This window comes from Magnolia sinica, chromosome 14 (assembly GCF_029962835.1).
Source record: "Magnolia sinica isolate HGM2019 chromosome 14, MsV1, whole genome shotgun sequence".
In the NCBI taxonomy this organism is placed as follows: domain Eukaryota; kingdom Viridiplantae; phylum Streptophyta; class Magnoliopsida; order Magnoliales; family Magnoliaceae; genus Magnolia; species Magnolia sinica.
This window is the reverse complement of record NC_080586.1, coordinates 26,012,349-26,027,244: the sequence shown is the minus strand read 5'-3', so window position 1 is coordinate 26,027,244 and position 14,896 is coordinate 26,012,349.

Genomic DNA, 14,896 nt, shown 5'->3' with positions numbered 1-14,896 from the left:
CAATTAATCAAGTACACAACCCATCACTCAACCTATTACACCCATACCTCACATGTCACCTCTCTTACACAACCCATACCCCTCTTACATAAGCCACCCCCAAAGTCAACTTTTACATCACTCTGTCCATCACTCACACCCATCACTGCTCTCTTACAACCACCCTCTCTCTCTCACATTCTCTACTCACTTTTTCAAGTAACCTAAGAGGTTGGCCGTCCAAGCATTCCAAGGAGAGAAAAGTGTTTTGAGTGTGGCCCACTTCCTACCCCTCTCATCTCCCATCTCAACCCTTCAATCCTCATCATCTTCCATCAAAGAGAGAGACAAGGAGTTTGGCATCCCATCAGACTAAAAAGATTAAACGGTGGATGCTTATAAGACTAGACTTGTGGTTTTGATGATGGGCCAAGTGGGGCCTACCGATTGATGGTTTGGATCTCACTTTGGACCTTAGTTATGGTCGATGGCCCACCATGATTCATACATCTATCCCATGACGGGGCCATTCTCCATGGACCCCATCATGATGTTTAATTTCCTTATGTGAAAAGGGTCATCTAGACCTTGCATTTTGGTGGAGAAGTGATCTCTAACATTAATTTTAATTTGGCGGGCTCACATGTAATGGGACTCACTTGATGTATTTTGGATGTATGAAAAGGAGGACCCATAGTGTTGGGATCCCTCCATCATACTCGTTCTCTCTCTCTCTCTCTCTCTCTCTCTCTGTCTCCTTTTTTGTGTTTGATCGTGGCCCACCTAACATGTATTGATGGACAGTGAGGACCGCAACTATAGAGTTGTGGTATTGAAGTCAGCAAATTCTATGGGCCCCCCCATGGCATATGTATTTTATCCGTGTTGTCCAGCAGCATGGCCCGACACATGTGTGGACTCCACCATGATGTATGGTCACGTAAGACCCACTGCCTGTAGCAGATTGGCTGGTGCACGTGTATAGCAGCAATAAAGCTGCTGTATTAATGTTTGCAAGTTCAGTGGGTCCCACCCATGATGTGTTTATTCAATCCACACCGTCCACCCTATTTCCCTGCTCATTTTTAGGTGTTGAGCCAAAAAATGAAGCTAATCCAAAACTCTGGTAGGCCACACCATCTAAAACATTATTTTAATAGTGAAAAATTATTAAGGCCACTGTGGTGTTTCTATGCGTAAAAAAAATATTGAATATTAGGCTTATTAGACCCATCATGAGCCATTGAACCCAGCCGACGGACTGGATCATCTTGATATGGGTCCCACCTATGAAAAACCGCATATAAAAAAATAAAAAATAATACAAGTTGACGTTGTTGCTGCTAGCTTCCAGAGGACGCTGCAGCAAGTAGCATCGTACTACTTGTAAAATGGGCAGGGGTGGTGTGTCCCACCACAGGCCCTATCATGATGTATGTTAAACATCAACATCGTGCATTTGATGGGTCCCCTTTAGAAACTGAGATCCCCCAAAAATCAATCGTTCACGGAACTCAGGTGGTCCACACCATAAAGAACATCAGGAGATTGAACGCCTACCATTGTACCCTTTTTGGATCATAGAAGTTTTGGATTTATATGAAATTTGGTTTTCATTCAGGTCTCGTGACCTTATGAATAGATGGGATGGAAAATAAACGTTATGGTGGGCCCCACCTGTGAAGAGGATTGGCTGGTGTAAGCATACACCAGCTATATAGCTGTTGTATTAACGTCCCAAGTTCTGTGGGTCTAATCACGAGGTAGGTGTGATATCTACAACGTCCATCCATCATCCAGATGGCTGGACGGTGGGACCCGCTCCTTGATGTTTATGTTTTATCCAACCGTTAGTCAGGTGGACCGTACTGCAATAATTAGTGTGGGATTGATTGTCCACATTGAAACTCCTTGGGAGCACAGAAGTTTTAGATTAAAATGATATTTGTTTTTCCCCTTCAACCAGGTCTTTGTGATCGTACAGATAGATTGGATGGAAAATAAACGTTATGGTGGGTCCTGTGAGTTTGGGGTACTACGAAGGCTGTCGGCACCGGATTCGGTGATTGAAAATTTTGTGAGCAAGGTTTCTGAGTTTGGGGGGTTACAGAAGTTGGTATTAGAGCATAACTTAGGAATACTTAAGGATAACATCAAATATCTGCTGAAAGCGACCCTACACTATGTGATTGTTGCGAACTTAGAATGATTAGATTCCCGAGTTCGAATAACTTAGAAACTTCCTAATATAGCTCCATATTGTGTGTGCATTCGAGAGTGCTTAAGGATAATAAGCCCTTGTTCCTTCTTATAGAACATGACACCCAAGTAAGTGACCCGAGCGACTTCCACTTCCCTGCCTAAGATTCTTGTTCCCCCACTTGAGACTTCTACACACCCGTCTGAGTCTAGTGCAGCACCGACCGTGCCCATGAGTGTGGGCTAGCTATAACAGATGTTGCAAGCAATAACCTCCATTCTTTAAAGAGGAGGCCGAAAGAGCATTGACAACATTAGTGGCACACAGCCTACAAAGTCGCCAGAGCACTAGCAGCGCCTTTAACACCACCTCAGAGGCCGTTTACGAGCACTCGTAATGGATGCAGTGGGGTAGGACACCGTAGGTAGGAGTGTCCCCACCCTTAGCAGCATGAGCAACCAAGAGCACCAACAATACCTCCAACATCTCCTCTACGTCAGTTCACAGGTGCTTGCTTTGGATGTGGTGGGATAAGGCATCGTAAGAGTGAATGTCCCCATCCCTAGCAGTGGCAGCAGCAGCCACATCAGCCACCGAGGCACCCGTAACAGTATAGGCCACCACAACGGCAGCAGCAACAGTAGGATCCTCAGGCATCAAGAGTCATCGACGATTCGTGCGACTTAGCCCCTGTACCGTCTTACTAAATTGCTTATGGATGAGGCATCTTGGGAGCGAGAGGACGAGATTCGTGAACATTATCCTCATCCCTTTGTTGATGCATGATTTCATGTGTGTATTGTGCTTTTGATTTTACATAGTGAAATGATTTTCCTTTTTTATGAGCTCCAGTTAGTTGCGTGATAACATAAGGCCCAAGATGTGGAGATGTGGACCCATGTTTATCTCGAAGAAAAATGTCATGCAATGCGAATTTTGAGAGAATCTTTACCCAATCATCACATCAATCAATCAATCAATCAAGTACACAACCCATCACTCAACCTATCACACCTATACCTCACATGTCATCTCTCTTACACAACCCATACCCCTCTTACACAAGCTATCCCCAAAGTCAACTCTTACATCACTCCATCCATCACTCACACCGATCACCTCTCTCTTATAACCACCCTCTCTCTCTCATTCTCTACTCACTTTTCCAAGCAACCTAAGAGGTTGGCCATCCAAGCATTTTAAGGAGAGAAAAGTGTTTTGTGTGTGGTCCACTTCCTACCCCTCTCATCTCCCATCTCAACCCTTCAATCCTCATCATCTTCCATCAAAGAGAGAGCCAAGGAGTTTGGCATCCCGTCGGACCAAGAAGATCAAACGGTGGGTGTTTATAAGACTAGATTTGTGGTTTTGATGATGGGCTAAGTGGGGCTACCGATTGATGGTATAGATCTCACTTTGGACCCTAGGTGTGGTTGATGGCCCACCATGATTCATACATTCATCCCATGATGGGGCCATTCTCCATGGACCCCATCATGATGTTTAATTTCCTTGTATGAAAAGGGTCATCTAGACCTTGCATTTTGGTGGAGAAGGGATCTCCACAATTGATTTTAATTTAGTGGGCCCACATGTAATGAGACCCACTTGATGTATGTTGTATGCATGGAAGGGAGGGCCCATAGTGTCAGGGTCCCTCCATCACACTCATTCACTCTCTTTCTCTCTCTCTCTCTCTCGTTCCTCTCTCTATCTCTCTTTTTGTCTTTGATCATGGCCCACCTAACATGTATTGATTAACGGTGGGGACCACAACTATACAGCTGTGGTATTGACGTCAGTAAATGCCGTGGGGCCCAGCCATGATATATGTATTTTATCAGTGCTGTCCAGCAGCATAACCCAACACATGTGTGGACTCCACCATGATGTATGGTCACGTAGGACCCATTGCCTGTAGCAGATTGGCTTGTATATGTGTATAGTAGCAATAAAGCTCTTGTATTAACGTTTGCAAGTTCTGTGGGTCCCACCCATGATTGATGCATTTATTTAATCCATACCGTCCACCCTATTTCCTCACTCATTTTAGGCATTGAACCGAAAAATGAAGCTAATCCAAAACTCTGGTAGGCCACACCATCTAAAACATTATTTTAATAGTGAAAAATTATTAGGGTCGCTGTGGTATTTCTCTGTGTTAAAAAATATTGAATATTGGGCTTATTAGACCCGTCATGAGCCATAAAACCCAATTGACGGAATGAATCATCTTGATATGAGTCCCACCTATGAAAAACCTGCATATAAACAAAAAAATAATAATACAAGTTGACGCTGTTGCTGCCAGCGTCTAAAGGACGCTGTAGGAAGCAACATCCTACTACTTGTAAAATGGGCAGGGGTGGTGAGGCTCACCACAGGCCCTACCATGATGTATGTTGAACATCAACACCGTGCATTTGATGGGTCCCCTTTAGAAACCGAGATCCCCCAAAAATCAGCTGTTCACGGAAATCAAGTGGTTCACACCATAAAAAGCAGCAGGAGATTGAACGTCTACCATTGGACCCTTTTTGGGTCATAGAAGTTTTGGATTTATATGAAATTTGTTTTTCATTCAGGTCTTGTGACCTTATGAACAGATGGGATGGAAGATAAACATTATGGTGGGCCCCCTGTGGGACCCACCTGTGAAGCGGATTGGCTGGTGTACGCATACACTAGCTATATAGCTGGTGTATTGACGTCCCAAGTTCTGTGGATCTAATCACAAGGTAGGTGTGATATCCACAATGTCCATCCACCGTCCAGATGGCTGATGGTGAGACCCACACCTTGATGTTTACGTTTTATCCAACCGTTGGTTAGGTGGACCACACCGCAATAATCAGTGTGGGATTAATCGTCCACCATTAAAACTCCTTGGGAGGATAGAAGTTTTCGATTAAAATGATATTTGTTTTTCCCCTTCAACCAGGTCTTTGTGACCGAATGGATAGATTGGATGGAAAATAAACGTTATGGTGGGTCCTGTGAGTTTTTAACGGTGGAGATCATTATCACCACTGCTATTTGTGGTATGGTCCAGATGACCTTTTGATCATTATGTCAGCAGCTATTTATGGTACGGCCCATCTATTGCTGCCCATCTTGATGTACGTGAGGCCAACTATGATGTAAGGCCCATGTGGTGAGGCCCATTTCAATATATAAGGCCTATGTGTGAGGCCCATTGTAATTGTGTGAGGCCCATTGGGAATGTATGAGGTCCACCATGATGTGTATTGTATTCAGACCCATCTTGCAGGCCCACCTTGTAATGTGTTGTACATTCGCATCGTCCATCCATGTGGCCCCCATGTGATGAACGTGTTTGACCCAAGTTGTCCATCTGATGGGGCCCATTTAGAATGTGTAGGGCCCACCTTGATGAGTTAAATGTGCGGCCCATTTGATGAGGCCCGATGTGATGTAATTGGGGCCCAGGCATGAGGCCCATTGAGATGTATTTGAGGCCTAGGTGAGAGGCTCATTGTTATGTATATTAAGCCCATGAGATGAGGCCCTTTTGTGATTGCTTAAGAGGCCCGTTGGATGTGTGAGACTATTGTGGTGTACGTGCTACATACACACCGTTTACCCATTTTTAGGTCATGTGCCTTGCCGCCTTATGCAGGCCCACCATGTATGAATAATGGGCATGCGTTGTCCATCCACTTCCTGAATATTTGGAGGGTCAAGAATGTCGTTATGATTCCGATTCCGATTTCTATACAAACCGCACCATAGGAGAATGGTGGTTAAATGTCCATCATTGTAAACTTTCATAGGGCCCATTGTTAAGCCCATTTCCATCGATAGCCTAGTGGGCTAACCCAAACTGTTGGGCCCCCACCGATGAGAGTAATACCCATTTTTCCGTGGGGCTGCCTTGTGAGACCCACCTAGCGGTATGTATGGTATACACACGCTCTCCATTCCTTTTTTTTTCTTTTTTTCAGATTCGTATAAGGGTCGTTGGCCCCATTGTAAGTTAGATCCCAATCCCTTATGGGCTGCATTGTAGGAACAATGGTGGTTAAAGGTCCACCTTTGTAAATCTTTGTAGGGCCTATTGCTAAGTCTAATCCCATTTTCCCTTAATGGGCTATCCCAAACCGTTGGGCCCCATTAATTTTGTACTGCCCGTCTCTTTTATTGGGCTAACCCAAACTGTTAGGCCCCATTGATGCCAGTACCTCCCACCATGCCCTGTAGGGTCATCCAAACCTTGGATCCTACATTATGTTCATACCAGGCCTTTTATACAAATGCGACCCATCCAGATTCATGTTTTGCCTAAGCGTAGCGACCATACCCAAGCTCCACTTAGAAGAGTGGACTACCCAATTCGTTAGAGGTCCTAGATGTATGAACTCCACCAAACCCACTTTGTGAAGGTATCGATATAGAGATTTAGGAAGCCTAATTGTTCACCCTGTTAGCTCACTTTGTGAACTTACCCTGTCATATACCCACTTGACTCACCACGAGAGGTGTATCCTACTCTTGTACCCATTTACTAGGACCTCGTGACATGAACATATCATCCACACTGTCCGTCTCTTTGTTGAGATAAGCGCGAGGTCCATCTAGACATTAGTGTATCATCTAAGCTATTTGTCGCTTAGTGCATCATCACCCCTTACTATAGATAGAAGAATATATAGTATTAGATTTGGTATATCTACCATATAGAGCCTATCTTGATGTATGGTCAAGATCCACCATCCTTCTAGTGGACCCCGTCTTGGAATATATGATATATCAGTGCTTTGGAAAGCTAATGTAGTATAACGTGGGACATGCCACATGGACTCCTATAGTTGTAGAAGGAGCATGTTATTTAGTTTATACTCTGGGTATGTGACATGTCAGTGAAGGCCGATTGTAGATTATTGTTGTCTGCCTTATCAGATAATCATGCCTGTGTACTTTATTACATCATGATACATGTCCATACACATCATTTGTATGCCTGTTGTGAGGAATAGTTGATCATAGCATTACCATTGGGCTGAGTTATTTAGGGGATTCCTTAAGAGACATAGTTGCCCCACATGATCATGCGGTACGCATAGGTTTGATGCATGATTGGATGGTATGTCTATGCATCTCACATTTATGTGACATGATCACTTGGTGCCCTAGCGATATCAGGGCTGTGGCATCCACAGGTTCATCATGGATGGCCAGATGGGAAACTGAAAATATTTTGTTTTAGCACTGTGGCACATAGGATGTCCTTGGGTGAGAGTCCAAGAATCTTCTTTGTATAGGGGGAGACCCCAACATATAGACAGAGTGGATACATGAGCGCCTAGGTGCCGAATACTAGTAGGTGGCTTCTCCCACTGTGTCATGGTCAGTTGGGAGGGGGTGTGGCCTTATCCGCTCGAGTGAGGGGGTTGTAAGCTAGCTGAGTTTGACCAAATCCTAAATGGGTCCACTATCGACGAGCCAAGTAGGTATTGACAGACTAATGGCTAGGCGGATAGTGAGGTCTTTTCCACTAGCTGGTTGTGCAGCTTGAGAGGCAGCAGCCACTGTGTAGTGTACTAGTCCCCAGTGATATCCCAGATATAAGCCATACTGACATGTGGACGTATAGAGTATGGGATTACGTACCCACCATGTAACTCATTCATTCATTCATTCATTCACTATCCACTCGGGCTGATGGTGCGTAACTAGATCATTACGTGCACTTTCGCAATGACTCATGATTTCGGTTGGGTATGTGACCAACCTAAGATTAGGAGTTTACCACATTGAGTCTATCTATTCAAATTTAGGTATGAGACTAGTTTGAATAGAAGTCCCTTGTGATGAACTCCATAGCTTGTGATACTACGTACTATCATCCTAACTTCACACTCCAGATTGGTCATTTCATTCACACCGTATATTGCATTGCATCCCCAGTATATGTATTTGGCTTACTATGTTGTCGCATTGCATAACTGATCTACATTGCATACTCCGATATTGTATAACTCTTGGACTTGCTAATATTTTTGACATTACATGATTTATGGGTTTGTATTGTATACTTGGCACTTACCTTGCGCACACACTTACACCACCCTCTAAGCTTTCTATAAGCTTAGGCACGATAGATGCGTGCAGGTGGAGCTAGGTCATAGCAGTGTTGAGCTTGGAGCATGCAACTATCTTTTAGAGCTTTGATTATCGATATATGCATTTTCCCTTTTAACACTGTATTCAACTGTTTATATTACTAGACATGTGATGATGATGTTTCCTCTGTGATTTGGGAAATCTTGTGGTTATGCTTCTTATGACATAAATGTACGTTGAAAAATCCTCTTTATAGGATCCCAAGATTGGAATCTGGCGTATGGGCACTGAAAGCTGAGAATGGGGTACTACCGAGGCTGTCGGCACCGGATTTCGCGATCAAAAATTTTATGAGCCCGGTTTCTGAGTTTAGTGCCTGACACTATGTGTGTTAAACATAAAAGCACTTACATAACTATTCCAGAAGTTTCCTGGATTGAATTATGAAGGTTCATACCTACATCTCAAAGAGTTCGATGAGATTGTAGTGACCTTTCACTTCCACAACATGTCAGATGACACTTTAAGACCGAAATTGTTCCATTTATCTTTGAATGAAAAAGCCAAGTCATGACTTCACTTCTTGAGAGCAATCTATAAGGAAATGGGCTGAGATGACTAAGGAGTTCCTTAAAAAGTTATTCCCGGTTCATAAAACTAATACTCTAAGGAGGACAATCATGAATTTTTCATAAAAGGAGGAAGAAAATTTCTTCTAATGCTAGGAAAGATATAAGGATCTTCGAAACTCTTGCCCACATTATGTCTACGAAACTTAGCGGCTTATAAGATCTTTTTTTTAAATGATGGACTGACTTCGCCCATGCACCAATTCGTAGAGATGATGTACAATGGGAAATTCATGAATAAGGACACTAATGACACGTGGGATTATTTTGATATGTTAGCTGAAAACGTGCAGTCATGGGATACTTCATCTAAACCAATTAATTCCAGACCGACTCAATCTAAGGAAAAGGGAGGAATGTACATCTTGAGGGAGGAAGACGACGTGAATGCCAGGGTGGTTAATCTCATAAGAAAAGTCAATGCCATTGTTCACGTGTCACCCCAAGTGTAGGAATACGATGTAATAATAACTCGGTAAGACCAAGATCATACCCACAGGGACTTGCCTTTTGTGCGATTTCTGAAATAGATTAGAACTAGAACTAAAATCTAACTAAATACTAAAATCTGGAATAAAGTGATCAATGGTGTAAGGAATTATCAATAAATAAAATACTAGAGTGCCAAGTATCCACTTATAGCTTCCTTAATGCTACTTGATTCAATTGGATAACATAACTATAATCGAAGTCGTATCATATCCAGCTGGATATTGGAGTGGTTAAAACATCATTCATTATGAAAACAAATCAGAACCTTCATTGAATTGGTTCCCTCATAAAGTATCAACGAGTTGATAGTAGTTTATTCAAAGCATATAACATGCCTGGACTCAATGATATATCAATGAATTCTACATATCAAAACCTCATAAGTAAGAAAGCATTCATAGTCTTCATAAGCATCCAATGTGCCCGGAGTCGACAATGGATCAAAATAAAATAGAAGTACATATTCATTCAAACAAAGACATGATTGAACTAAAACTCTTAAAGAAAAACATAAAAACTAACTAGAACCAAATGATTGAAGAGGAGGGAGACACCTTGAAACTCCATAACTTGTTACTCTACTCTTATCCTAATTCATGCTTAGAAACTCCTAAAACATCCCTTTAAATAGTCTCGACTCCCACTAACTTCAAAAACCCCTCAAATTTATGCAGTTACCACAGCTTCGATGTCATCAAGCTTGCATCGAAGAGTCTGAGTTGAATTGGGAAACTGTCCTGCAATCATCTTGTGAATCTACATAAAATGTTGATGTCATCGCACGTCCTTCCATGTCATCGAACTTGGCTTCAATGGCATTGAACACATCCTCGATGGCATCAAAGAATGCTCTAAAGTGTCTAGCAACCAAAATCATAAATTCATGATTTTTATGATGAGATCAAGTTGGCTTTGATGGCATCGAACTTATCCTCGATGTCGTCGAGCACTCCTTCGATGGAATCGAAGGGTGCTCAAATATGTTGTTCACAACCCCAAGTGTAGGGTCGCGATGTAGTAATTATCTCAGTGTGATCGAGGTCGAATCCACAGGGACTAATCTTATGTGTATTTTGAAAGTAACTAGAACTAGAAGTAGAAAAAGATGTGAATCTAAATCTGAATTAATTGAGAGTAATTGTGAGAGATTTAATGAAAAACTTAAGAAATTCAAAGGTGGGAACTAGGGTATCCAAGGATCCACTTGTAGAGATCAGGGAGATCTGGTAAATGTTAAGTTGTAAATCTAGCACCCTGTATTATCAAATTTTGTTGTGCCAAACCACTTTAGAGTGATTGACTTGTTTTGATAGATGGAAAGTTCACCTTCAAGTTCAATTGATGGAAAGTTCACCTTCATTCGAAGATGAGTTTCAAGTCATTTACATCAACATCAAAATCTGCGACTACTTTAAGTAAGTGTGCATGTTCAACTTTGAGATCAAGTTCAAGGTCACCTAGTCCAAGTGTTCAAGTCCAAGTACTCAAGTTCAAGTGCATCTCAAGCTCAAACTTAAGTTAAAGTTCAAGCTCAAGCTCAAGCTCAAGTTCAAATACACTAGCTCAAGCTTAAGTCTTAAGAACACAAGTTCAAGACACAAGTTCAAGATGTAAGCTCAAGTATACGATGTCAAGCTTCATATACTTCAAAGTGACCTATCTATCGAAGCGACCAATGTTACAAGTTCAATACTCACATTTAAGGTATACATGACCCTAGAAAGACCTTAGGTTTAGGTCATTAATATTGTGTATTTAATTTGGGTCATAATACTTAATTTAGCCTTTGCTTCGACTAGTCCTAGTCATTGTTCGACTAGTGCAGGCACTGACTCAAACAGTCTAGGGTTTTCTCGACCAGTCCAGGGTTTTACTCAGAAAATCGGATAAGGTTGTTTGGTCTTCGATCAGTCGAGTACCCTGCTTGACCGGTCATGGAGTCTGGCTCAACTAGTCGAGCAGGACTCGACTCGAACTCTAGAATGCAAAATTTTCCCACTCGACCAGTCGAACTGGCCACTTGACCAGTCAAGTGGGCCACTCAACCAGTCAAGGGTTTGTTTTATCGGATCGCACCAGAAAATTTAAAAATTGGTTCTATCAGGACTAGTCAAGCCAACCTTAGACCAGTCGAGGAAACTGAATTGCAGCCTATAAATAGAGGACATTTCTCAGATTTTATCATTCATTCCAAGCCAATTCAAGCCACTCTGGGAGATTAGTCCCCACTATTGTGAAGCTATTGTGAGGTATTTAAAATTTATTTTATATAGCTTTTTGGTTTCTTAATTTCTTGATCTCTTAATTCCATTCTACTTGATATAAAAGGGTATTTTACTTTAACCCTTTTTGAGATCCAAGAAATTGAATCCAAGTAGCCAAAGGTTGGATTTAATTTAAAATTCATCTAGACGTAGAACCCCTTCAATTGTGAGATTGAACATTGAACAACTTCATCTATAAAGAAGCAGTTTTACCAGCTACATCGAAGAACATTCTTCAGATAAGTATTGTTTTTAGTTTTCTATATTTGGTTTGTGAGATTCAGCCAAAAAAATCTCTGTTTGGGGTTTTGACTGAGATCAGCTGGGAAAATCTCTGCGTGGGGTTTTTGATTATGTAAGCCTATTGAAAATACATTTGTAAAGGTTTTAAGGTGAACCTTGGAAAACCTTCTTTCTTAATGAAAGCCAATATCCCATGGGTATAGATATTGGGAGTGAAGTAGTTGTGTGGCTGTTTGCGAACAATTAGTGTACACACACGAAGCACTATAATTCTTGGAGTTGTGGTGGATGTTATTTTGTTATATGTGTGTGAATGCTTGTATCTCTTTTATGTGCTTATAGTGAATGTTGTAATTGCTGGATTTGTTTCTTTTACCTCTGTATTAGTTTAAGTTTTTGATACTTATCGAAGTTATAGAAATTAGGTTGTCCTACCATAAACCTTGGTTTTTGATGTAAGGTTGTCCTTAGAACAATGTTTGTATCAACCTCTCAAGACTAGAGCATTTGAGGTTGCTATTTATTTCTGCTATTTACATTTATTTTTATTTGGCATAGTCCTATTCACACCCCCCCTCTAGGACTAAGAGCTTGCCCTTTTCAGATCTATGATTGATTTAAGGACATAACTAGAATCAGAGTCCTATCTTATCCAATTGGAAGAAATCTTAGTAAAACCAAATCTAAACTTCCTTTGACCTAATTCTCAATAGATGAGAGGTGTGAGAACTAGAAGTGATTCCATCATAAAACCAAGCTTATGAGACAAGGCAAATAATAGGATTTACCAATCCCACAACCAATCATAAGAGAATTAAGAAGATTAGGTAGGATTCAATCACCCAACCATGCCCATGGGACGATGGTGAACAATAGGATTTCCTAATTTCACAATCTCAATACATGAAAAGAACATACCCAAAGTTATCATAGATTTATTATAATTTGAGTCATAATAAACCATTAAAAAATGAAAGTATTTCTTAAATGTTAAACTAGAATCAAAGATAGTTCAACTTAAATATGAATCAAAGTAATAGAAAATATCCCATCGCGCTACAAGCTTCACCTCTTAGCCTTAGCTAAGAGGTTTAGCTAACCATAGACATGATTAAACTAAAATCTCTTAAGAAAAGCATAAAAATAACCAAGGAAAAGGAAGAAAAACTCTTGACAACGGCTTCTCCACACTTTTTCTCCACTCCTTAAACCTTAAATGATGCTTAGGAACATCTTAGGGACTCTTACTTATAGTTTTGCAACTCAAACGTTTGCACCGAGTTTGAAAAATTCGGAAACCGCCTCAAATTTCTGCAATTTGTGTGCTGTCTATGTAACCTTAGACTGGTCGAGGACAACCTTTGACTAGTCGAGAGTCACCTTCGACTGGTCGAGGATGACCTAATTTTAGAGGATTTTATTGCTGGAGTTCGAGTCGAGGATTCTTCAACTAATCGAGTAAGAGCCATGACTAGTCGAGGATCATATAAATTCACTTCAAAGCTTTGATTCTTTTCATTCTTGACTTAGTTTTCTTGGATCTTTGGCATGTGAATTCTTCATTTTTGCTCTCATAAGATCCATCCTTGGCTTTAGTGATTCTTGAGCGTTAAATCCATGTTTTTAGCATCCTTTTCAATCTAAGCTCTTAAATTCATCTTGCAACGCAAACATGATTAAAATGGAATATTAAGCATTACCATGTTCATAAAACTAAGTAATAAATGGGGTCAAATATGCAATATTTGACACTCAACACAATTCCCAACCAGCATTTTGTTAGTCCCAAGCAAAGTATGCGAAAAATAAATCTCAATGCTTAATGTCAGAAATCTTTTTCAGAAAATAATCTTTTGTGCACTCATGGATGAATGGGTAGAAATAAGATACGAAAGTGAGATTTCGAAAACCTAGAACCCAATCACATACGCAATTGATCAAATAAGTTCTTCATCCACTAAATTAAAGCATAAATTGTATATCAAGTTTTTCAATGTGCTCAGTGAAAGTCAATTTACTCCCCGTACAAATACTATCAATTCATCATGTTAGCTATGCTCATCACTTTAAGATCAGTTTGAAACTCAAGTACTGATTCCGAACTTATCCCCTTTTCCTTCTTTTTTCAGTTTTTGATTTTATATCGAGGCTCAGTTTTTATTCATTCTTTTTTATTTTTGGATTCTTTTGCCAGATTTTTCATTCTTTTCATTCTTTTTCATGACCTCTTTGTTGATCTCCTATTTTTTTAACTGGTTCTGTTCTTCTTTTAAGGTGGATACAATTCTCCAGACTCAATTCTCACCATCCATTAATGATTCACATACTAATAATTGAAAATTCTAGTACATCCTATAGATGAAAAATTGAATGTGTCTTGTGATTTAACATGATATTTAAACTTCCTCTTAATCAATTGAGTGCAAGTATTTAGGTGATAAATTATTTAGACGATTAGACTTCAGCAATTCAAAATACAATCTCTATCTTATCATAGCCAAAGCATTCTTAAGTACATAATTCATCGCTTCCCAAATAGATTTCAACTTGAAACATTGAAAATTTTCAAAAATTTTGTTCAAAACTTAGAAAACATTGATTAGTTCACCTAATCTCCCATTCCCAACCGAAAAATCTACATTGTCCTCAATGTAAAAGAATTAGGCATGTAATACACAAGAGGTAATGAAAACAAAAGGGAAGTGATGGAAAGGTAGTACCTGAAGAAGGAATTTTGAGGCTTTTCTAATGATTCCAGTGTGAAGATGGGTTAGCACAAGAGTTAAACCAACAAAAAGAAAACTATACTAAACATCATAAAGCAAACTATCCTAAACATAACATGAAACTAATAAATTTATCTATACCTCCGTCAGACTAGGAGATTAATCCTGGTATACAGGATCAGTCAGAGGTATGGGCATGTCCTCTGAATCGAGTTTCTCTACAAATGGCTTTAAATGATGTCCATTCACTTTCAACTTATTGCCATTGTTCGGATTCTC